The sequence below is a fragment of the Ictalurus furcatus genome, chromosome 14, assembly GCF_023375685.1.
Source record: "Ictalurus furcatus strain D&B chromosome 14, Billie_1.0, whole genome shotgun sequence".
Taxonomy (NCBI): domain Eukaryota; kingdom Metazoa; phylum Chordata; class Actinopteri; order Siluriformes; family Ictaluridae; genus Ictalurus; species Ictalurus furcatus.
The window spans coordinates 24,654,509-24,679,239 of NC_071268.1; positions in this window are offsets into that span (position 1 = coordinate 24,654,509).

Here is a 24,731-nt window from a genome sequence, read left to right on the forward strand (position 1 = left end):
GCCCAGTGAACAGCATGAACAACAGAATCAGAATCAAACTCTTCCTCACTGCAGTTACACCGTGCCGATTTTGAGTCCACCTTGCTCAGACACTCTCAGATTGGTGGTTTTGGTCCACATCACAATGTGATTGCTATGTTTTACTATTATTTTTATTTTAAAATTGCTCAAACTCTGTCAGATTAAATGCCGATCACTAGTGAACAGTAATTTTCAAGTTTACCACAGATTCCCAGATGGATTGAGGTCTATCTGGGCCATTCTAACACATTCAGGTTCTTGGTTTTGAATCATTTGAGTGTAGCTTTGGTAGGATTATCTGGGGCAGTGGTGGTTTGGCAGTTAAGGCTCTGGGTTACTGATCAGAAGGTCAGGGGTTCAAGCCCCAGCGCTGCAAAGCTGCCACTGTTGACCCTTGAGCAAGGCTGTATCATGGCTGACCCTGCACTCCAACCCCAACTTCCTAACATGTTGGGGTATGTAAAGAAAAGAATTTCACTGTGCTGTAATGTATATATAATCAATAATGATTCATTATCTTGTTGGAAGATGAACCTCTGGGCCACTTTCAAGTCCTTTGGAGACTTGAACAGTTTTTCTTTTATTATTGCTCTGCATTTGGCTCTATCCATCTTTCCTTCAACCCTGACCAGCTTCGCAGTCTCCACTTATGAAAATTGTCCACACAACATGCTCCATACTTGACTGCTGGTACAATGTCCCCAGGGTGATGAGCACTCACTATACTTCATTACAATGGCCAAAAAGATTAATTTTGGTCTCATCACGCCTGAGAACCTTTTTTTACACATGTTTGCTGTATCTCCAAATGAGCGTTCTTCCCAGCACTCTTCCATGAAGCTCAGATTTGTGGAGTGGAAGGTCATTTCAGGTTCACTCCAGGTTGTAATACTACAAAATGTGGATACAGGGATAATGGTGGATGAATATTTATGCAAAGCACTGACTGGACTTACACGTGAAATATCTTGCCATGACAGTTAAATTAGGTTTTGTTCCAAGAAAATGTGTTAATCCTTGTAATTTATATTATATCTGCATTCATTTGGGAATACGCTAAAGTAATGTTATCTATGTATTAATTATATATTTATATATCTGTTAATACAATCTACTGTGTTTTTCCATATATAAAGTAAGATTTACAGTATTATGTACAGTATAATAATGATCTTTACAGTATAATTGCCTGTCAATGGGACATCCATTACTAAGCAGTGAATAAACCATGAGATTCAAAAGTAGAATGTTTTGAAAAGCTGAATTTACGCACAACTGATGCTAATCTAACTAATCCTTTCTTCCATCTCAGCTGTTTCTGCTGCTTTTGATACAAAAGGAAATTAGTTCACACTGTTATGTCAAGCTTTCTTTCACTGACCCATGATTCCATGCAAGGCAGCCAGAGTAATGAAACAAGGCAGCAAATTAGCCTTTGCCCGCTTTGCTGCTCAAAAATAGTGCACAGCTGGGCCCTACTTTTAGTGCCTCTTCCCACTATACAAAGACTATCGTAATTAAATATAAGGTTGAGATGTCCCTCATCATTACTCATCACCCACTTTCTCACACATACATACAGGCGGGTGGGTGCCATCTGTGCCCACTATGACAGTGGAGCGGATATTTTTATCACCCCCCAGCCCATATAATCTTGTCGTGAGTGCCACCCCCCGCTGGCATACTGGCAGAAAACCATCTATTACTAAAATTGTGCCTTGCTTGTCCAAATTATGGCTCTCACCAGCCAAAATAAATGAACAAAACCTTCCATCTTACTAAACGTTCTCGGCTGTTCGATTTACTTATAGCAGCAAAGCAGGCCAAATTAGTTCTGGTACAACAAGATTAAAATTTAGTCATTCACGAAAATAGACATTAGTGGGTTTGAAAAACAGAAAACACCAAAACCCCCCATACCCCCCCTCCCCAAACACACACAAATCTAAAGACAGAAGAGACTGGGAGAAACACCAGTCATCACTGCTTAACGCTTTAAAGAAAGAAAGCTATATATATAACGATTGTTTTCATTCACTTCCATGCACGGTGTCCACACTTGGGTGGTCAATTTAATGTTTCATGTCAGATTATGTCAGTTAACCTCTGAGGTATTTTCTAGAACCTAGCAGACATTTTGTGATTACTTCATGACTGACAGGCTGTTTGTTAATAATTATACTGTACTACTGATGATTATACGGTGATGGAGGAAGAAAACCATCCTGCATGTTATTTTTTAATATACTTGGCCTTGGTCTTGGCCCGTTTTCCATGACTCACCAGTAAAATCTCCCCAAATCCCTTCCTTCATGAACGACTGGTAAGTCATGGCACAATAAATCACCCACTTATCGTATTTTAAAGGTCTTGGTTCTAAATTCATCTCGTTGGAGACAGCATACCCCAGGGAGTGGAAAAATGATGAGTGCATTGTCTTGTTCATTCATAAATCTTCTCTGTCAGTCTTTCGCCACCCCTCCGCCTCCTCGTTGGTTATCTGCAAAACAGAATGACATTTAGCGTCAATTACTGTCGCTGCTATTAATGCGTCATAGCGGCCCTATCCAATCAGAGCGGAGACAAGGAGAAGGAGGAGGGGGGGGATGGGGGGTGGAAGCACAATGAATGTGAAAACACACCATTTTTCCCTACTCAGTGCCAGAGACAAAAGTGTTTACATGCAAATAGTGGTCTGGATATTCGTATACGGTTGGATAAAGATGAGCGCAGGCTGTCACTTTTCATAAAAAATATGGAGGGAAACATTCTCGAACAGTGGAGAGAAAATAGGCTTCTGTTCCTTTCATGCCGTCAAATCTGCCAATCTCATCTGTCGCGCAAACAGAGCCGCACTGACAGATCGCTTTAACAGAACTTTAAAAGATGAATGGAAATGTGTGTATGTGGGATGGATGGAAAGAGCATGTCAAGTCAAGTTCTTAAAAAAAAGCACTTCGAATTGTGTTTATATCCTGTAGGGTGGTAATGAAGCTCATAAAAAGCCTAATGTAAAAATAAAAAGCCTAATATTAGAGCACAATAAAGATGTATTCTTTTATAATGATAAGATATGTTTATTCATTTTTCTAAACTTGTTCAGCTTTGGTCCCTCCCACAGATACCCCTTTGAAGTGGGTGATTTACTGTCCTGTCATTATTAATAATATATTATACACAGTATATACAGTATATATAGTAATTCAGTACAATGATGGATGAAAGGCATTCAAATATGTTTTGGCACACATTAAGGTGGCTTCGATTTTTTTGGTTTTCAAAGATGTCGAAAAGATGACTATATATGTGGTCATACACAAGCCATCAAACATCATATAAACAAAAAGACCAATTTCTAAGTCCCACCGTTGGACCAATCACTAAGTCCGACCGTGGCCCTGTGTGTGCGGAGTTTGCATGTGCTCCCCGTGCTGCGGGGGTTTCCTCCGGGTACCCCGGTTTCCTCCCCCAGTCCAAAGACATGCATGGTAGGCTGATTGGCATGTCCAAATTGTCCGTAGTGTATGAATGGGTGTGTGAATGTGTATGTGATTGTGTCCTGCGATGGATTGGTACCCTGTACCGGGTGTACCTCGCCTTGTGCCCGTTGCTTCCTGGGATAGGCTCCAGGTTCCCCGTGACCCTGAAAAGGATAAGCGGTATAGAAGATGGATGGATGGATATATATCACTAAACATCTTGCTGTTCATAAAACAATCATGAAATGTCTAATAGGTTTCAGAAATCATCAGAGAAACAACGTCACTGAGATAAACATTGACCCATCTTAATAAATACACGGATCACATCTGTTATTTGAAATAGTGGAAAGCCCCATTCCCTAAAAGAGAAGCTAATTCATGGCACTTTCTGTGATATAAAAAGTAATATAAAACGGTGACTCCTGCAGTTTTGTCAGCTTGGTAACTGTTTGTACATTTTAATTGGTTTATTGGCATTGTTATTATAAAGTAAATTTGCTTTATGTATGATATATTATATATATCTGTTAACATATATATATATATATATATATATATATATATATATATATATATATATATATATATGTTACTATGATGCTTACTGCTAAGGCCCTTGTAGTCTTGTCTGTTTTCGATAGAAAGAAAGCTTATCATGCAGAAATAATTTTCAAGTTTCTGTCAGGACTGATGCATCATAGGAACACTTCCATGTATGAAGAGATAAGTGCATGAACACTATCCGTCTTGTACTAATTCAGTGTATCATCTATGAAGCTTTGACCGTAAAAAGAGCTGTTTTGTTAGTTAAGAATTACAATAAGCATTCATTTGTTCAAGAAGAAAGCTCAAGAATGTATGAGAGAATGAGATATTGATTAAAAAAACATGGATAATGCTGGCTGGCTACAATTACACATACTTTCTAATGATTCAACCTGCCTGAAGACATAGTGTGTTTCTCGCTTCAGTGGTTCACTGCTTCTGCTCGACTCTGCTTCCAGCATCACAACCAGATGTAGAAAGTCTGCATATATGTGGTGTGTGGACATTGTCTTCTATTGTCAAAATTTGCTGTTTGCATCCATAATCAAGTCTTCCATTAAGAAGACATGGCACATAAGGCAAGCTTCATGATAGTGAACTGCTGACGCACTCTGAAGCATACAATAGACCCGGTGTGCGTTCAATCAAACATGGTGAGAATAGTAATATGTTAATTGCTAGAAATTAATCATCACCCAAGGTGAGCTTCAACAGCCTCTGACTTAAGTGCAGATTTAACAATAAATAAAATTAGGCTTATTGGCAAGAAACAAAGAATTACATCGCTTTATTCAGCACCGTGGAATCCACTTCTTCAAATACTCGACAAGACGAGAATGTGAAAGGGGACAAGTGTAACGGATTGTTTCGAAGAAAATTTGTCACATATACATTACATTAGAGTGAAATACTTCGCTTTCCTTTATCCCAAATAAAGTTGAGGTCAGTCATGATACAGCACCTGGAACAGAAAGAGTTAAGTGCCATGCTCAAGGGCCCAACAGTGGCAGCTTAGTGGCCACCGAACTTACTGATCAATAACCCAGAGCCTGTAACCACTGAGCCGACACTGCTCATATACAGATTCCTCACATGGTATCACTCTCATTCACAACGTGCCAACTTTGACAAACAAAAGGAAATACACCACATATTTCAAATGAAGCTGGGTTGGTGGTCTAGAGCTTAGAATGATCTGTTATTTATTTCTGTCTTTCTGTACACTCTTAGAAAGAAGGAACCCTTTAAGAATTCTTCAATGGTTCATTGGATAATTAGGGTCTTATCTCCCTAAAAGGCTTCTATTTGGAATCTTTTCTTTTTCTTATAAGGAAATCCACTCTTGTAGAATTATACAGAGACACGTTAAGGATTTCTCCAGCTGGTTAAATTGAAGAACCCTTAAGAGTCCTCTATTAAACCTTCTTTTTTTTTTTTTTTTTTTTTTTTAAATGTAGCTTGGTGCATCAGGTTTCAGAGCCACCAATGAAATTTCACCTGCTATATGAGGTCTCTGATCTGGACACTTTTAGGGGAAAAAAACAATTAAATCCAGTGAACAGTGACCCATAAAAGCTCTATGTAGAACCCCACAACACAGTGTTCCCCTTTGAGAGGGTTCCAAGTTCACCCAGCTTTGTTTTGCTCTACAAATTTCCGTACAACCTTGAAGGAAATCTAGATGCATCGTTTATAGTTAGTGTATTTACTATAGATAATTTACACCCTATTGCAAGTCTTATTCGACTAGTTGGTCCAGCTGCTGTGCGGATAGTCGTGACTACCAGCACTTTCTCCAACCCTTGTGTTAAGTTGTTTGAGTGTTTGTTTAGCAGCGGTTCTTCCTATAACTACATTGCACTCTCGGTAATGTTGTGGCACTCTTGTCTCCTTTAACAATTCCGGGTTTGGATTCAATTCTGCCTCACTATGTATAAAAGTCCATTTGGATAAAAGCATCTGTCACATGAATGAATGCAAATGAGTGTGAATGGTAGGAAGGATTAGAAATCAAGAATGAGATGAAGGCAGAGGGCTGTTTGAAGACACTCATAGAACTCTCAGAGCTGATTTAAGTCAGAGGCAGCCTATCACAACTCAACACACTCATGACCTTTTCATAAGCACCTAATTAAACCTGAGACTTCCGCTTGCACACTTAATCTCATTAACATACTCAAAGCCACTTGTCATATCGTTTACAGCATTCATATAAACACAGATATCGTTTCCCAGTGTTCATGTGATAGCATAAACACACAACTACTGTATGTTGAGGCACACAAGGAGTGTCAGATTTATTGCTATAATTGTTGCATAGCATAACAGACCAGCTGACAAAACAATCCTGAATTAAAATGGAATTATAGTGTGTTTAAGTGTGTTCAGAGGTCTTGTGGAGTCTGTGCCTCGATGGGTCAGATCCATTTTGGCGGCACAAGGGGGACCTACACAATATTAAGCAGGTGGTTTTAATGTTATAATTGATCGGTGTAACTGTTTCAGGAAACAATAATTTCTCAATGTATCAAAATTTGAATGGAGATTTTAAAAAAATATATTTTGCAAGACTAATTAAAATTGCTGAAGAGACAAAACCAGATGATTAGCTCCATTTTGGAGTGGCCAAAACTCTGAGCTATTCTGTTTGATACTGGTAAACATCTTCACAGTGTGATATGCAAACGATCACGTCAATGTAATGAGTATGCAAATTAATCTATGACATCTAACTAGTGAGTTCAAGTGATTTTTTTGAGCATGGCAACACTGAATGTGGATTTTCTAGTACACCAATTAGGTGTTGTCCAACTTCAAACGCCACACATTGGTCAAAAAGATGTTCTGGTGGTTGAAAGTGGGGCACAGCAATTTATCACTGCAGTCAACATACTTTCTGAAAACAACACATTTAAAAAGAAGGCAACAGCAGCTTTCAGCTTTCAAAATCATCTTTGAACAAAGTTAAAATGAAAAAGGATCCCCTGAGTGTGGATGCTGCGAGTCGACATATAAAAAGAGGGTTTCACAATAAATTATTGTAAAGTTGTTTCATTTATTTTTGTACAAGTGTTATGGACTACATATCTGTGCATTGCAAAACAAGGCTGAGGCAGGGAGAAAGACCAGGAAGAGACCAGTGCTTTCTGCTTCTTTTCTTTTCAACTGCAATATGATGATGATAATGAGTCTTTATTGGTCACATATACAGTAGAGCACAGTGAAATTCTTTTCTTCGCAGCCTGTCAGAAAGCTGAGGCCAGAGCGCAGGGTCAGCCATGATACGGCGCCCCTGGAGCAGAGAGGGTTAAGGGCCTTGCTCAAGGGCTCAACGGTGGCAGCTTGGCAGTGCTGGGGCTTGAACCCCCAAGCTTCCAATCAGTAACCCAGATCCTTAACCACTAAGCCACCACTGCCTCATATGTAGCCTAAAAGTAAGAGATCATTTTAAAATAAACAAATTAAATGAAAGATTAAATACATAACTAAGAAGATACCAAGCAGTTTGTTTGTTTGTTTGTAGCCTGTGCTGACAGTTAATTGCCCATACAACTTAATGAAGAAAAAAAAGATACTTAATAAACGTCATGACTTCATAATATACCAACAGGATGTAGGTAATTTAAAATGCTTTTAAGTAGTTAGTTTAACTTTCAGAATTAGTGCTATAATGCCACTCGTTTGCTTCATTTTATGTGTTCTCGAGATAAGCAGTGCCTCAGATTAAGATGCTGGACTTCCATCCATCCATTTGTTTATCCTTCAGAGTTGTGGGGATCCTGGAGCCTATCCCAGGGAGCATGGGGCACAAGGTGGGGTACACCCTGGACAGGGTGCTAACCAATCGCAGTATGCCAACCAATCACACTATGGACATGCCAATCAGTCTACCATGCGTTTCTTTGGATTGGGGAGGAAACCAGAGTACCCAGAGGAAACCCCCACAGCATGGGGAGAATATGCAAACTCCGCACACACACAGGACAGCATCAGGAATCGAACCCCCAACCCTGGAGGTGTGAGGCGAACATGCTAATCACTAAGCCACTGTGCACCCAACATGCTGGACTTTAATTAATTAATCCCTACTATAATCACACTATGTAGTGTAGATTAGAGGAGAGGGCGTTTCTTCCTAAAGTTCTCAGCAAGTTTCTGATTATCACTCTTGCCTTTGAATGGCTCATTAGTGGTCCAGACCTGAATTACTGTTAAACTTTTTTATTTTATGAACTCACAGTATAAAACATAAAGACAGACATATGGCATTGAGAATATTTGTCAGGTAGACAGGGGTGCTGCTAGGGTTTCTGGCCCCCCTGGCTAATTTGTACTCCAGGCCCCAAGCCCCCACTCCCCAATTATCTTTTCTTATTGCGCCATCTCTTGCCATCTACAGTGAGGGAAAAAAGTATTTGATACAATGCTGATTTTGTACGTTTGCCCACTGACAAAGAAATGATCATTCTATAATTTTAATGGTAGATTTATTTGAACAGTGAGAGACAGAATAACAACAAAAAAAAATCCAGAAAAATGCATGTCAAAAATGTTATAAATTGATTTGCATTTTAATGAGGGAAATATGTATTTGACCCCTCTGCAAAACATGACTTAGTACTTGGTGGCAAAACCCTTGTTGGCAATCACAGAGGTCAGACGTTTCTTGTAGTTGGCCACCAGGTTTGCACACATCTCAGGAGGGATTTTGTCCCACTCCTCTTTGCAGATCTTCTCCAAGTCATTAAGGTTTCGAGGCTGAAGTTTGGCAACTCAAACCTTCAGCTCCCTCCACAGATTTTCTATGGGATTAACGTCTGGAGACTGGCTAGGCCACTCCAGGACCTTAATGTGCTTCTTCTTGAGCCACTCCTTTGTTGCCTTGCCCGTGTGTTTTGGGTCATTGTCATGCTGGAATACCCATCCACGACCCATTTTCAATGCCCTGGCTGAGGGAAGGAGGTTCTCACCCAAGATTTGACGGTACATGGCCCCGTCCATCGTCCCTTTGATGCGGTGAAGTTCTCCTGTCCCCTTAGCAGAACAACACCCCCAAAGCATAATGTTTCCACCTCCATGTTTGACAGTGGGGATGGTGTTCTTGGGGTCATAGGCAGCATTCCTCCTCCTCCAAACATGGCGAGTTGAGTTGATGCCAAAGAGCTCCATTTTGGTCTCATTTGACCACAACACTTTCACGCAGTTGTGCTCTGAATCATTCAGATGTTCACTGGCAAACTTCAGACGGGCATGTATATGTGCTTTCTTGAGCAGGGGGACCTTGCGGGTGCTGCAGGATTTCAGTCCTTCACGGCGTAGTGTGTTACCAATTGTTTTCTTGGTGACTATGGTCCCAGCTGCCTTGAGATCATTGACAAGATCCTCCCTTGTAGTTCTGGGCTGATTCCTCACTGTTCTCATGATCATTGCAACTCCACGAGGTGAGATCTTGCATGGAGCCCCAGGCCGAGGGAGATTGACAGTTCTTTTGTGATTCTTCCATTTGCGAATAATCGCACCAACTGTTGTCACCTTCTCACCAAGCTGCTTGGCAATGGTCTTGTAGTCCATTCCAGACTTGTGTAGGTCTACAATCTTGTCCCTGACATCCTTGGAGAGCTCTTTGGTCTTGGCCATGGTGGAGAGTTTGGAATCTGATTGATTGATTGCTTCTGTGGACAGATGTCTTTTAGACAGGTAACAAGCTGAGATTAGGAGCACTCCCTTTAAGAGTGTGCGCCTAATCTCAGCTCGTTACCTGTATAAAAGACACCTGGGAGCCAGAAATCTTTCTGATTGAGAGGGGGTCAAATACTTATTTCCTTCATTAAAATGCAAATCAATTTATAACATTTTTGACATGCGTTTTTCTGGATTTTCTTGTTGTTATTCTGTCTCTCACTGTTCAAATAAATCTACCATTAAAATTATAGACTGATCATTTCTTTGTCAGTGGGCAAACGTACAAAATCAGCAGGGGATCAAATACTTTTTTCCCTCACTGTACCTGATGCATGTAACGACTCACAACTGTGAAGTGCCGCGTTTCTGAATAATCCATGAATGTCTTAAGGGGACACACACATGCACTTGGCACAGTTTGAGGGCCTTCAATATAGCACGCTTCTTAATAGATTATTGTGCAAAGAGGCCATTTAAATACCAAAATCATACAGGAAAGTATGGGGTTCTGCTGAGCCCTCTGTCTGACCAGGGCCCTTAGAGACGTCCTAACTCTATTGTATTTTGTTGTTGTTGGTTTGACATGTCCTGATGTTCACCCCTATCCATGAGCAGAAGAGTACGCAGAAACTGTTTTCTCAGACAGCAGACCCTCATGCCCCGATGGCTGTTTTCTTCTAAAACACAACACGAGTGTTTTTTATTTATTTATTTATTTATTTATTTATTTGCCATTTTGAAAACAAGACTACTGACATTCTGGCTTATGCAGTTTAGAGGGAAAGTGACACAACAAAAGAAAGAAAAACAAAAGATGTGCCACAGTTGTATGTGTTCTGCTGTACTGCTGTTCGCTGAGTCACTCAGTGTGATTAATAATCAATGATACAGACCTGTCAAGCCTGGAAAGTAGTATACAGTTTGTTAGACTGTGTAGCTGGATGGATGGATGGACATCTACACATGAGTACCTGCATGTATGGGTGAATTGATGCTGGATGCATGAATGGATGGTGGATGATGTATGGATGGATTGATAGATGCTTTTTTGTGTTAATTGATGCTGGGTGGATTAGACAGATACTTTAGTGGGTGAATGAATGGTGGATGAATGGATTGGCAAATGCTTTGCTGTGTGAATGGATGCTAGATGAATGGATAGATGGGCAGTTTAGACAGATACTTTAGTGGCTGCATAAATGCTGAATAAATTGATAAATGGGTGGATTAGACAAATACTTTGGTGTGTGAATGAATGCTGGATGGATGAACTTTTGGGTATATGAATTAATGCTGAATGGATATATTGACAGATGATTTGGTGGGTGATGATGGTGATGGTGAGTCACATATACATTACATTATAGCAGTGAAATTATTTTCTATGCATACCCCAACATGCCAGGAAGTTTGGGTCAGCCATGATACAGCACCCCTGGAGCAGAGAGGGTTAAGGGCATTGCTCAAGGGCCCAAGAGTGGCAGCTTGGCAGCGCCAGGGGTTGACCTTCTGATCAGTAACCCAGAGCCTTAACCACTAAGCCACCACTGCCCCAGGGTAGGGTGTTAATAATCTGTAGATGGTTTGATGACAGATTGTACAGGTGTCTGAGATGGGTGAAAATAAAAATTTCAACAATGGCATAGAATCTGTGCATAAAAAACCTTGAAATAAACTAAAACTGTTAGCATAGTTTCAGTGGAAGAAATTATGGTTCAATAAGTTTGTCTTTTGCAATTCCTTGTTTTTTCTGAGGGAGTGGATGATGGATGGGTGGGTGGGTTGGACAGATGCTTAGGTGGGTGATTGAATGTTGGATGGATGGATGATTTGGTGCATGAATGAATGGTCAGTGGATGTACAAATCAGAAATGGATCCAAGTAGAACCCTTAAGGAGGCTAAAGAACCCTACATTATACAATGAACCCTTAAAGAACCCTTGAAGAACCCATTTTTTGAGAGTGTAGGAATGCGTTGAGTGTCCACAGAATAGCTACCAAACATCAACAACCATAAACCTTTGATGTGTTCTTTAGAGGTAGTTTGTAGGCTGGGAGATGACACAACATAATCGGGTGTTAATAATCTGTAGATGGTTTGATGACTGATTGTACAGGTTCCTGTGTCTGAGATGGGTGAAAATAAAAATTTCAACAATGGCATACAATCTGTGAACAAAAAAACTTTGAAATAAACGAAAACTGTTACCATAGTTTCAATGGAAGAAATTATGGTTCAATAAGTTTGTCTTTTGCAATTAATTTTTTTTTCTAAAATTAATGGATTGATTTGAGTTTAATAATTAGATTTGAAAGTTCTGACCATTGCTGAATAAAGGCCATTCTCTGTTCGGTCTATACTTTAGCTTAGTAATATGCTCTGCATTTGCATTATTTAAATGTTTTATTAACCTGTATATAAAAATAATGGACTGACCTGTCTAGGCCTATTTGGCTGAATGTGACACTGAAGATTGTAAAATGGTCTGTGAATAATATCATACTATCATTCCAGGTCTTAAAATTATGATAATGTAGCAGGATGTTATTAAATTGATCTTTTCATATGTAGAGAATGTAATTTTGGACAATTTCATCTGCTCCTAGCTTTCTGCTCCGGTTCTCTAGTCTGTTTCTATATCATCACTGTCACTGTCTTTTATTCTGTCACCTTATGAATGAACGATGATGGAAATATGCTCTATAGATTTGTTGTGTACTTATTCTCTGTGATTTTATGTGTAATAGTTGCCGTGCCATGTTATCTACGTTATGCCAATGAAGTTAATTAATTAACGAATTATTCTTTCATCAAAATTAGCATGATACATGAAAGATCAATAAGTTTTTTTGTTTTCTCTGTTCTCAAATCCGATTGGTCGGAAGGTGTTACATTCAGTAACATGAAAAGCTGCATTTTTTTTTTTTTTGCCTTATTTACTTGAAGAGAGAAAAATCTGAGGCTTTTTGTAAAAGGACCAAATGTTTTGCAGATGTTCAACAACATCAGATATACTAAATGAGTAAAATGATGATGTGTTGTTCATTAAAAATTTAAAATTGTAATTGTTGGTACATTGCTGTTGTATAAGAGGAGTAAAGCACTTATAGGCTGTTATAGGACAATTGTCAACTTTGGACAGTAACAGTAACTCCACTTCATGTCAGGCCATATCACACCACACCTTCACAATTATTTTCCTATAAAAGCATGCCCTGTCATGTTGTATTCCTTACATAAATGTTGTAAGCTAAAATATTAGTTTCCTTATATTCCATGTTGTTAGACATCGCATGAAGTCGCAAAGATTGACTTTTTATTTTGGAGTAATTTCCATCTCTCCAGCATCTCGATCATTATTCTCTCCACTGTGACTCTCTGTGACAATTCAGGATCTTCCTCATCAGTTTTCTTTCTTGATGGTGATTTAACATGCATAACCACAAACTATAACCACATTCCATCATTTCAATTATTAAGCTTCCATGTCTTGCAGGTCGAGACTCTTGTTCATAAATAAGCCAGCCAGGCTGAACGGAGCACTGGATGACTCATCATATAATTGTATGCCTGTTACTATGGCACGATCAGGCAATGCCTCTGCTGCAGAGAACACACACACACACACACACACACACACCTCTGCAGAGTTTTTGCGCAGCCTTTGTGATGGATGTGTCATGCTATTAGTTATTACTTATCACTTTCCTGTGCTAATAACATATGCACACTCCCATGCATGTAAATGAAACACAATGTATTGTTCATTGCATGTAAATGCTCATGGATGAGCTTCTGTAGAGCATCTATGCTGGTTCATGCTCATATACAAATGAGCTACATTCACATGCAGCCTAATAATTCATAAATAATCTGACTGATAGAGATCAATAAAAAAAACCCCACTCATACAGTATATTCACCTAAATCAAAAGAAACCCATTTAGCCCCTTTTGAATATATGTGTTCAAACAGTAGACTGTACTGTACATTTAATAATCTATTAAATGGGAAAATTATCACAGTTTTGTCATCACAACTTTGAATCACAATGAAAAAATAGCTTGGAATCCTAAAGGGAATTATCATTTGGAAACTGAAGATGAATTGTGGCCACCTCATACAACATACACTTCCGAATGGAAATTGTGAGTGAATTGGAATGTACACAATTGGCATGAGAAAATCCCATATATGAGAAAATATCATGGAGAATTTCCCAACTAAAAAATCCTAAATTGGCCACCCAATATAACATACTCAACTCCCATAAGATAATCCAATTGAAATTCCATAAGGAATTTCCCACTGGAATCTCATTGTGGCTTTTACACCACATTAAACATACCAAATTCCCATGAGAAAATTGTATTTGGAATCCTATTTAGAAATTTCCATTAGAAACTAGGGATGAATTTTCATGAGAAAATCCCATAGGAATTTGATGGAAAATTTCTTGTTGGAACCTCACTAAGAATTATCCACCCCATGAAATATTGTAAATTCACTAGGCATCCTAAGCGGGATTTCCCATTGGAAACTCAATGTGAATTGGCCACCCCATGAAACAATAAAATCTATGGAATACATATGGGAGTCTTAGATCTATGTTGTGGGAAACCAATTGCTCCAGTGACATTGTACGTATTTTATATAGGTCTCCCATGGCCGATTATAGGGCACTCAATAGATTCCCAGGGGATCCCATGGGTACCTCTTGATTTCATTGTGAAAATCATGCATGCATGGAATTACCATGGTAAGCTCTTACAAACTCTTACAATTAATCCATGGTTTCCAAACATATTTCCATAAGGTCTGTTAGGAAACAAAGTTAAACATTTTTAAAAGACTTGAAAACAAGTGCGACGTGGGACGGGGTATGGGATGGGTAAATTATCAGTTTAAAGAAGAATGTTACAGTACCTTATTGTTTCTTATGTACAATAAATATAGTCTGAGATTCTCTTACATTTCTGTTAGCAACACTTTTTGAACACAAGCGAAGTGATTAAACACTTGGCTAATATGCTGAACCAACCCTAGCTACTTGCAGTCTGGCAGGACTCATGCTCTGGTTATTGTTACAGTTACATTAGCACTAAATGATACTATGATACAACGTGTGTATATATATATATATATATATATATATATATATATATATATATATATATATATATGTGTGTGTGTGTGTGTGTGCGTGTGTGTGTGTGTGATGTGTATTTTAATTGAGATGCATGTAATTAGCTCATTCAAGATCTGCAATATCTTAGTTAATTCTTGAATCACCCAGATTCCCAGATTAATAGAATAGAGATGGCAAATCTAGAAGCCACTTCATTTGAGTATTTTCCTGCATTATACCCATCACACTAGCCCCCCTGCATTTCTCAAGGTTTCTTTAAAGCACTGCAGCTAATCGTACCAATATTATATTTTCCCCATCATAAAAACAATCTAAGCTTTCATCACATTTATCAATACTATAATAGCATTGCATTTAAGTATGTATTTTAAACTGCCCATCATAACAATACAGCATGTGTTGAATATCTCAATGAGCACTATTTTAGTGTCAGTGCATGTATAATTTGCTATAATTTGTTAGTGCTGGATTTTCTTATTTTGGTTGGGTAGCCAATTTTCCATGTATTTTCTTGTCGTCTAGCAGCACATTAATTCATCTCGCATTTCTTACACCCGAGTTTTGTGCTTGTTCACTATTTACAGTATGTAATCCATCTCCTACACAAATCCAAACACTACTTAATTCTAATGCTAACTAAATTCAACAAGCTGGATTTTTTCTATAACAAATATGAACATGAATTTTTTTTTTTTTTTTTTACACAAAATTGCTGAAGAAATTGGCTTATGGCCAACCAAAAAAGCAACACGGATATAAAAAACAGCAGGTATATTGTTGCAAGGCAACTTGTAGACATGTAATGAGTATTGTCACATAATGGAGGTTGGGATAGATGCAATTGCAGTTAAGAGCTTTAAAGCTCTTGCTTTAAATTGCTTTAAATTATAACATCCAGAGCACAAAGCAAAAGACATAAAGACAGGCGGTGATCAGGCTAACAGGCTAGAGCAGGTAAGGCAGAAATCAAGGTCAAAGGAGTAAACAAAGTCAAAAAAACAGGCTAGCAAACACTAGATTAATGCTTGGTACACACCAGAAGAAAAAACCAACTGTGCATATACATTGCTTATGAGTCTCTTTTATGTGTGGTGTGATTGTGAGTGTAATTGGGAACAGGTGTCTCTGATTAGTCCTCAGGAGAAGGTGCCCTGTCTGTGTGTAGTTTTGGGAGTTGTAGTCATTGGCCATGTTTGTAGTTTGTGGTGCATTCTGGGAAATGGAGTCATGAGTTTGCCATGACGAGACAAGTATTAGCTGGCAAGTAAGGTCACATGTCTCCAAATTTGTACTCTTTTGTTCAGCTGATGGAGTTTTTATAGTTAAATAAATAAATAAATAAATAAAAACTCTATATAAAAACTATAAAAACTCCATCAGCTGAACAAAAGAGTACAAATTGAATAAGTGATCATATGACCTTACTCAGTAAATTGAGTTAAGTGAACTACTTTGGTTAAAAGTTGATTAAACTCAAAAAAGCTGTGCAGCAAGTTGCCTTGAAATTTTAAGTTAAATAAACTTTTCTTTTTTTTTTTTTTTACACTGTAGCATATGTCTGATTCTGTTACAATGGCCGCATTTACACTACATTCTTCAAGTGACCCAATTCTGATTCTTTCCTCCCGTGTGGCACGGATCGGATATGACCCATGAACGTGCAAGCAGGATATTCTCAGATCTGTTTCAGGCCTCATTCATATGTGGAAATAAATCTGATATGAATCGGATACGTGCATTTGCTTCTGCTGTGTAAGCGGACAGATCGGATTTTTCCCTGTCAATGCGAGTCGAACGTCATTAAAAAATATGATATTTTCATCTGCGTCCATGGCAAATTGCGCAGTTTTGACTTCCTTTTCAGCCTAAGCTTCTGGTGACGTCTACCTTGGGTGGTTTCATGAAGTGTATAGTGTAAATGCAGATATCAGATATGGGTCACTTTTAAAAGAAATGTAAGCGGGTCATCAAAATAATTGGATATAGTCAACAAATCGGAATTTTCGCATCAAGACCTGCAGTGTAAATGCAGCCGATATAGTCAGCAAGAACCACACAGACATACTGTATGCTGAGAGAATATAACCACCCAACCAACATCATCAGGGTAGCTAATGTCACAGGGGAACTTATTGTAGTGAAGATCATAATTAACCCACATTCTCAATATGCAAATGCGACTTCAGGAAAAAAAGAAATTCTGTGAATGACCATGTTTATACACTTGAGTGCTTATCCTTTTTTTTTTTTTTTTTTTTTTTTTTTGACAGTTTCTCTCACCTGATTCATGTTTTTGGTCATGTGGAAAGTTCATACATTCTATCTCCCAGTACTCTGAGTGCATCATTCCTGGCTTTCAGTTACTTCTGTTCCTTTCATGTTTGTGGTTCTGTTCCTGGCAATCTTTAAAAAGCTGGTCTCAATACAGTCATACATTAGCCTTCCCTTTCCTTTGTTGAAATTGAAGTAGATGCTCAACTGCGATCTCTTGAAATCAATGGCAATCTTTTCAAACTATTTCAAACTGGCTTTTGTACACAGAACAGCACAGAGAAAGGCCTTTTAGGTATCCCTAATGATGGCTATTTCTCTGCTGATTCTGTAGCCCTAAGTATTCCTCTCCATTTAAACGTAAGTGCTGTGTTTGTCACTGTAAGGTGAAATACACTCCTACTGCATCTCTATCGTGTTATCATTACTGATCTTTGGCAAGCTTTATAGTCATTGAAAAACAATTGATAAAATCAACCATTGATGCTATTACACAAGGTGTTGCTCAGGGATACATTCTAGGCCCCTTAATTTTTTTTAATTTAAATGTTTATTAAAATTTGGTTCTTTCCTTCATCAACGTTGTCTCAATTTTCATTGCTGTTCCTTTGATAAACAATTTTACATGAGTACCAAAGCTAGAACTACTTTACCACCTTCAACCCTAATGCCGTGGACTTGATATGTATAAACGACTTTGAAAGTACAACCATGTTCCTCAGGTTATAGACTGGAAATAAATTATTAATAAAATATCATTTGAATTAAATTACTAGAATGTCATTAATGCCCTCATGGAATACATGTTTTCTTAGATTCAATCAATACGTTTACACGAACAACAATAATCCGATATTAACCCAATTAAGATGATACTCTGATTAAGAAACTAGCATGTAAACAGCGATTACTGATGACCTTAATCCGACTAAAGTCATACTCGAAGTAAACACAAATCGAATTAAGACATACATTCTTGTTTTATCTACTATATAGTAGGAGAAATACATGTATCTCGGCTACTATATAGTGGGTAAGTACGCGATTTGGGACGCAGCCCATGGTTTCAAGCAGTCGTCTATTTGCACGTATAGCACGACAAATAATTAACCGCACTTGAAGTGTTTGTAAAAATGTAAAATAAAAACACCCAAAACTGTATACGGTCCCATAATGAAGACAAACTGTATGTCGATACGTGAAATTCTGGAGGGAACGTCGGACGGCGTGGCGTGGTGACGTGTGCCGTTAATCGATCTATGTTCTATATCATGTAAAACCTGAACATGAAAGGAGTATTCTAAAAGCGACTCATGTAAACATCTTAATCAGAATATTGTCTTATTCAGAATAAGCCCAATAATTAGATTACTGCTGTCCATGTAAACGTAGCCAGTGTTGAACAATCATTAAAAAAGCTTCATTTAGTTTTAAGAGTTGCTAAATGGCACCCCAGTAGTGGAATCTCAAATGACCCATTACCCTTAAGTGCTTTATTTGAAAGCTGGCTCCTGTTTCATAACAGAGCAAGATAAAGGTGTGTCAAGCTGCTTGCAGGCTGCAGCAAAATGACAAACATGTTTACCACACACTCCTAATCCTGGGTGAAGGGACGAGAGCTAGAAAGAGGATTAGCAAAAAAAAAATGCACACTGAACAAAACTCATTAATTAACTATAAGGCGTCATTAACAAACAATGTTTTTTGGGTTTGCATTTAGAATGATTAAAATCCTAACACGACCAGAAATGAATGAAGTAAAACCAGTGTCCTATGACTGTGCCGGTTTTCAGGACAACATCTGCTCGCTCTTGGCACGCACGTACACACATGCATGCACATTAAATGCATGGTCACAGCAGCTAATCTCAGAGGCCACCGTGCTTCCGGTTGGCTGTGTGAGTTGCTCATAATGTTGGCATTGGTATTCAGGTTGGCATAACCGGATGTTTGGGGAGATGGAGAGAAGTGTCTGGTGATTGCTAATGTGCACACACACACAGATAATTACATGGCCAAAGAGAAAGGGAGCTTTTGATCTCCCCTTGCACACCTCACATCCACTCTCTTTCTAGTTGTGAAAAAAAAATCGCTCCGCCTGAGCAGCGCCGCGCTGACACCTGTGCAAGCCTTTAAGCAGCTTTAAATCTGTGTCCATCTGTCACTTTACCGCTCCGCTCATTTGTCTGCATATGCAGACAAACACGAAATGTTCTCAAGCCTGTTACTGACTGCAGAGAAGCACTTTCAGGGAATTGAAAATAAATAAGCAGGGTCTCCTGCGCTCCTGGTGCCCTGATTTCTGTAGAACAGACTGCTATACAATTTATAACAATAAGTGAAAACCATTCAGTAATGTGTATGTAGAGTATACCCTATACGGTATATATTTAAATGGACTGAAACAATAGAAAAGTTAAGATGTTTTTCGTTCTAAGATTATCTGCGGTGACTTGATTAGGTGAGAACGAAGAGTGCTAAAAAGCTGTTAAAGCCACTCGAAGCTTTAGGTCTGCTCGTTCCATTTCCGTAATAAAGGCATATTTTTACAAATCAAGCAGATACAGTTCTTACCGTGAAGCCTTTCAGTTCTGCATTCGTGCCCTTCAGGTTAAAAAAGTATGGAATGTACAATAGAACTTCAGAATCTTTAAGCTTATCCTTTTCAGCGTTTCAGTCACATGGAGCTGGAAGGCTAAATTTTCTTTACTTTGGACAAATACACTTTGAAAAAGTTGATAAAATAGACCGTGATCCTTATGTCCTTTCCGTGACCCGCTGATTCCACTTAAAATGGCAGAAAACTTAGCAATTAAATTTGTTTTTACCCTGCTGAAAAAAAGAAAAATAGAAACCATTACAGAAATTCTAATGGTTTAGACTACAAATACCATTACAAACCATCAGATAACCATTAAAAAGATTTCCATTACCATTATTGGCCCTTAATGGTATCCATTAGACATAACATGCCACCAATAGAAGGCAAAAAATTACCAGTAGAGACCAATATAGTTTACATCCATCCATCCATCTTCAACCGCTTACTCCTTTTCAGGGTCATGGGGGAACCTGAAGCCAATCCCAGGGAGCATCGGGCACAAGGCGGGGTACACCCTGGACAGGGTGCCAGTCCATTGCAGGGCACACAATCACACACACATTCACACACCCATTCATACACTACAGACACTTTAGACACGCCAGTCAGCCTACCATGCATGTCTTTGGACTGGGGGAGGAAATCGGAGTACCCGGAGGAAACCCCCGCAGCACGGGGAGAACATGCAAACACCACACACACAGAGCCGCGGGAATCGAACACCCTGGTGGTGTGAGGTGAACTTGCTAACCACTAAGCCACAATACAGTTTCCATTAAAACCAATGCAGTTACCATTATAACCATTAAAACCATTACAAATTCTATCTATATCTCATAGACAACCCCTCTTCCTGTTGCGGAGGGTTCCTCTAAGCATTTATGGCTTTTCATATCTCACAGCTGTTTCATCAGGAGGAGAGAAAAAAAATCTTTGTCATTACAGAAAGGTTAACTCAGTTAGCCAACTTTTGCTAACGTTACTAAACTACTTGCTGCTTAGAGAAACTTCACAAATATCCCATAACATAGCTACAAGACAGCTAAATCATCACACCTTTACTTCAACAAATCAAACTTCCACCATCAGTCTCAGTCTAGCTATCATGTAAACATTAAGTTGTTTATACAGACAGTATAAAGGTCACAGTGACCCTAAAAAACAAAACAAACCCAACTGGAATATCAACATTTACCTCAGATGTGTTGGTGAGTTACTCAGAAAAGTCTCTGTATGGATTAAAATGGTACTGTAATTACACTTAGCACTGACCACAATACAAAACCTCCATGAGTTCCTCCATCTCTCTTCCCTCCATCACAGACATTTACACCACACGCTACATCCACAAAGCCTCCAGCATTATGGATGACCCCACACACACCTCACACACACTCTTCACCCTCCTGCCGTCTGGAAAAAGGTAATGGAGCATTCGGGCCTCACGGCCAGACTGTGTAACAGCTTCTTCCCTCAAGCCATCAGACTCCTCAATACTAAGAGACTGGACTGACACACACACTCACACACACACACACACACACACACACACACACACACACACACACACACATTCCTGCATTGACTCTGTTGCATTTTTGCTGCTACTGTATTATAAAAATATAGTGTTTAATTTCTTGTCACTTTTATACTCTTTATCTGGCTGCTACTGCAAATGCTCAGAGGTTGAAAATTCTATCATTCTGACCTATAAATTACCACGTACAAGGTAAGTCGAAAGCTGCATATAGTTCCTATTTGATCCTATTTAAAGACTTTTACATGATTACGCACTCACCTCAGAAGTTCTGTTTGCACGATGCTAACCTGCATGCTAGAAATGTTTCCTTACTTGTTAGCCACATTAGCTTCATAGCTCCAGTGCAAAACAAAAGAAGCAAACATCAGACACCAAAAGTGTTTTGGGTGATCGAGTAAATTTACATGATGGGGAAGGAAATGTATCAAATTCATTTTCGTCCCAACCCTAACTTTATATTCTCAATATAAACTTAAAGTGGAGTGGAAATTACGGCCTTCTTTTTCTTCCCTCGTGGATCAGAATCCACAACAGCACTTTAAACGTAGACGTCATTCCTGAAGTCATGTGCACGTCACTGCTGCATATTATGGGATTACTGGCCAAGCAGCTAGAAGACAAAAAAGGAATTGCATGCTTTATGAATCTAAAGTGGTCTATAGTGTGTGTGTGTGTGTGTGTGTGTGTGTGTGTGTGTGTGTGTGTGTGAGACAGTGCTGCAGAGCCTGGGGCACGTACCTTGGATTTACACAAAAAAAAAAGAACAATTGACAATTGTTTACAAGCAAAGCAATTCTTCAACATGTGCACACACACACACACATACACACACACACACACACACACAGACACACACACACTTGCTTCTTCTTCTACCTACACACTCTTTTATCTCAGACAGGCAGAAATTTCATGCCTCACTTATTTATACAAATGCATATTCTACCCAGGAGGCAGAGGAATTGTGTGTGTGTGTGTGTGTGTGTGTGTGTGTGTGTGTGTGTGTGTGTGTGTGTGTGAGAGAGAGAGTGAGAGAGAGAGAGAGAGAGAGAGAGAGAGAGAGAGACATAAATACAGAGATTAGCAATGAAAGTTTGGTGTTGACGTCAGCAGTGAGGTAAGGTCTGTCTCCATCTGATAATACTATGACCCCATGATATTACATGAATCCAGTAGTTGCACATTTCTCTCTCTCTCTCTCTCTCTCTCTCTCTCTCTCTCTCTCTCTCTCTCCTTGTAGCTCTTTTAACCATTGTGCCTTTCCTTGATGACTCACCTATCTGCTCTCTATCTTTTTGTCTAGAAATCGCTTTTTCTTCCTCCTCAGGACAAATCTGATCAAGGTTTGTTTGTCCTGCACTGCTGAGCAAAATGACAGCGACACTAATGATGCCAGTCTGTCATATTGCTCAAAAAGGTACATACGTGCACCTTTACCTCCTCCTTTTTCCTTTCACTCTGTTTCGTTATGTTTCGAAGAAGGACGGAACTCTTCAAGAGGCAGAGTGACTCACTCCTTCGGCCTCAGTTTCTCTCTGGTTTGCTTTAAAAACGTGTGTATTTGTGCATGTGTACGTGTGTGTATGGAAGAAAGATAGCTTCAATAGCAAAAGGTCACGAGATTTATTTCAGCAAGCCTGCTCTTAGGCTTCAGGATGACACACTCTGTGTTTCGTTAAAAAATAGTACATATCTGCCCCCTGGCCTTTTATAAACGATCCATAACACAATACAGCATGAGTCAGGGAACTTTATTATGAGGAATGTATGTGGAAAGGGTATCAAAATGTATAAATATATATATATATATATATATATATATATATATATATATATATGCTACAACAGCAGTTCTACTTCTGTCAGCCAAGAACATAGAAATCTGAGGCTGCAGTGGGCACAGGCTCACCAAAACTGGACAGTTGAAGATTGGAAAAACGTAGCTTGGTCTGATGAATCTCTGCTTTCTGCTGAGACACACAGACCATAGGGTCAGAATTTGGCACCAACAGCATGAATCCATGGACCCAACCTGCCTTGCGTCAACACTGCAGGCTGGTGGAGGTGGTGTAATGGTGTGGGGAATGTTTTCTTGCACACTCTGGGCCTGTTAATCGCTTGAATGCCACAGACTATTTGAGTATTGCTGCTGGCCAAGTGCATCCCTTCATGGTCACAATTTACCCATCTGCTAATGGTTACTTCCAGCATGATAATGCACCATGTCACAAAACGAAAGTCATCTCAAACTGGTTTCATGAACATGACAATGATTCCATGCTCTTTAGTGGCTAGAGTTGGGTATAACGCATTACAAAGTAAAGTAAAATCTAACGATTTTCCTGATGATGCATTAATGTAACACATTATATTTTAAATGTATGTAATTTGATTACAGCTACACATGTCAATACAATTACGTTATTTGCGTTACAAATTTATCGTTAAGAAAACAATATTAAGTAAAATGCATTTTTAAAATAAATCACATTTTGCTCCGGAGATTTTTTCTTTAGCCCCGAATAATTCTCCACTTGGAGCGGTTTGTCACTACGTAACTGAACGTCGGTATAAGAAGACCGTCTGTAATTTGATATCTTCAGTGAACAGAGGCGAGACCAATCAGACAGCGTTACAGGAAAATACGTGGAAATACTCGTGTCTTATTGCCTGTCAGTCTCTCAATTCTGCCAAATGCTAGCTCACAGTCAGTGTGAGGGAAAATGTACATACACCTTTTTTTATTTTAAACCAGTAAATGGGTTGAAACTGAACCACTATAACACAAACATCTTGAAACAGTAACATCCTCTGATGCTGAGCAGGAAAAGAAGGTGTGTATATGTCTAAATGAGTTCCAGTTTACGTGAACATGATATGAGCAGAGCATTAGGAAAGATAATGTACTTTGCATGGCACTGTAGCAGCTAAACCCATAGCGTAACTCTGCCTCCCCTTGGCTAGCAACAACAAACTAGATTCGGAATTCGGAATTCGATGGAGTAGGATGCGAAGTTGGAGGCTCCTGCTGATTTCGATTAAAATTGTAATTAATTTGCGCTTTTCGGTCAAACAATATATTTTGACTTATTCTACTCTGTTTCCTTGTTTGCAATTTTAACATTGTGGTACTTTAAAATGTCTGGAAAGAACACGGAAACCCGTGGTGGCATTCAGACACGACTGAGGCCAAGTGTGCGCGCCGTGAGTGAGTCCCCTTCTCCCCCTGTATCCGCATCGCCGAGCGGTGACCCTGACTTCGCCGCACTCAGGCTTGAGTTACTGGCTTCACTGAGGAAGGACATCACCGATATTTTAAAAAAGGAGCTCCAGAAGCTCCAGGAGACTCTCGGGGGTGCTCTATCTACTATCCAGCTTGACCTGCAGGCCGTGAAGACACAGCTGGCTAGTGATAAAGTCGCTACCGAGGCTACCAT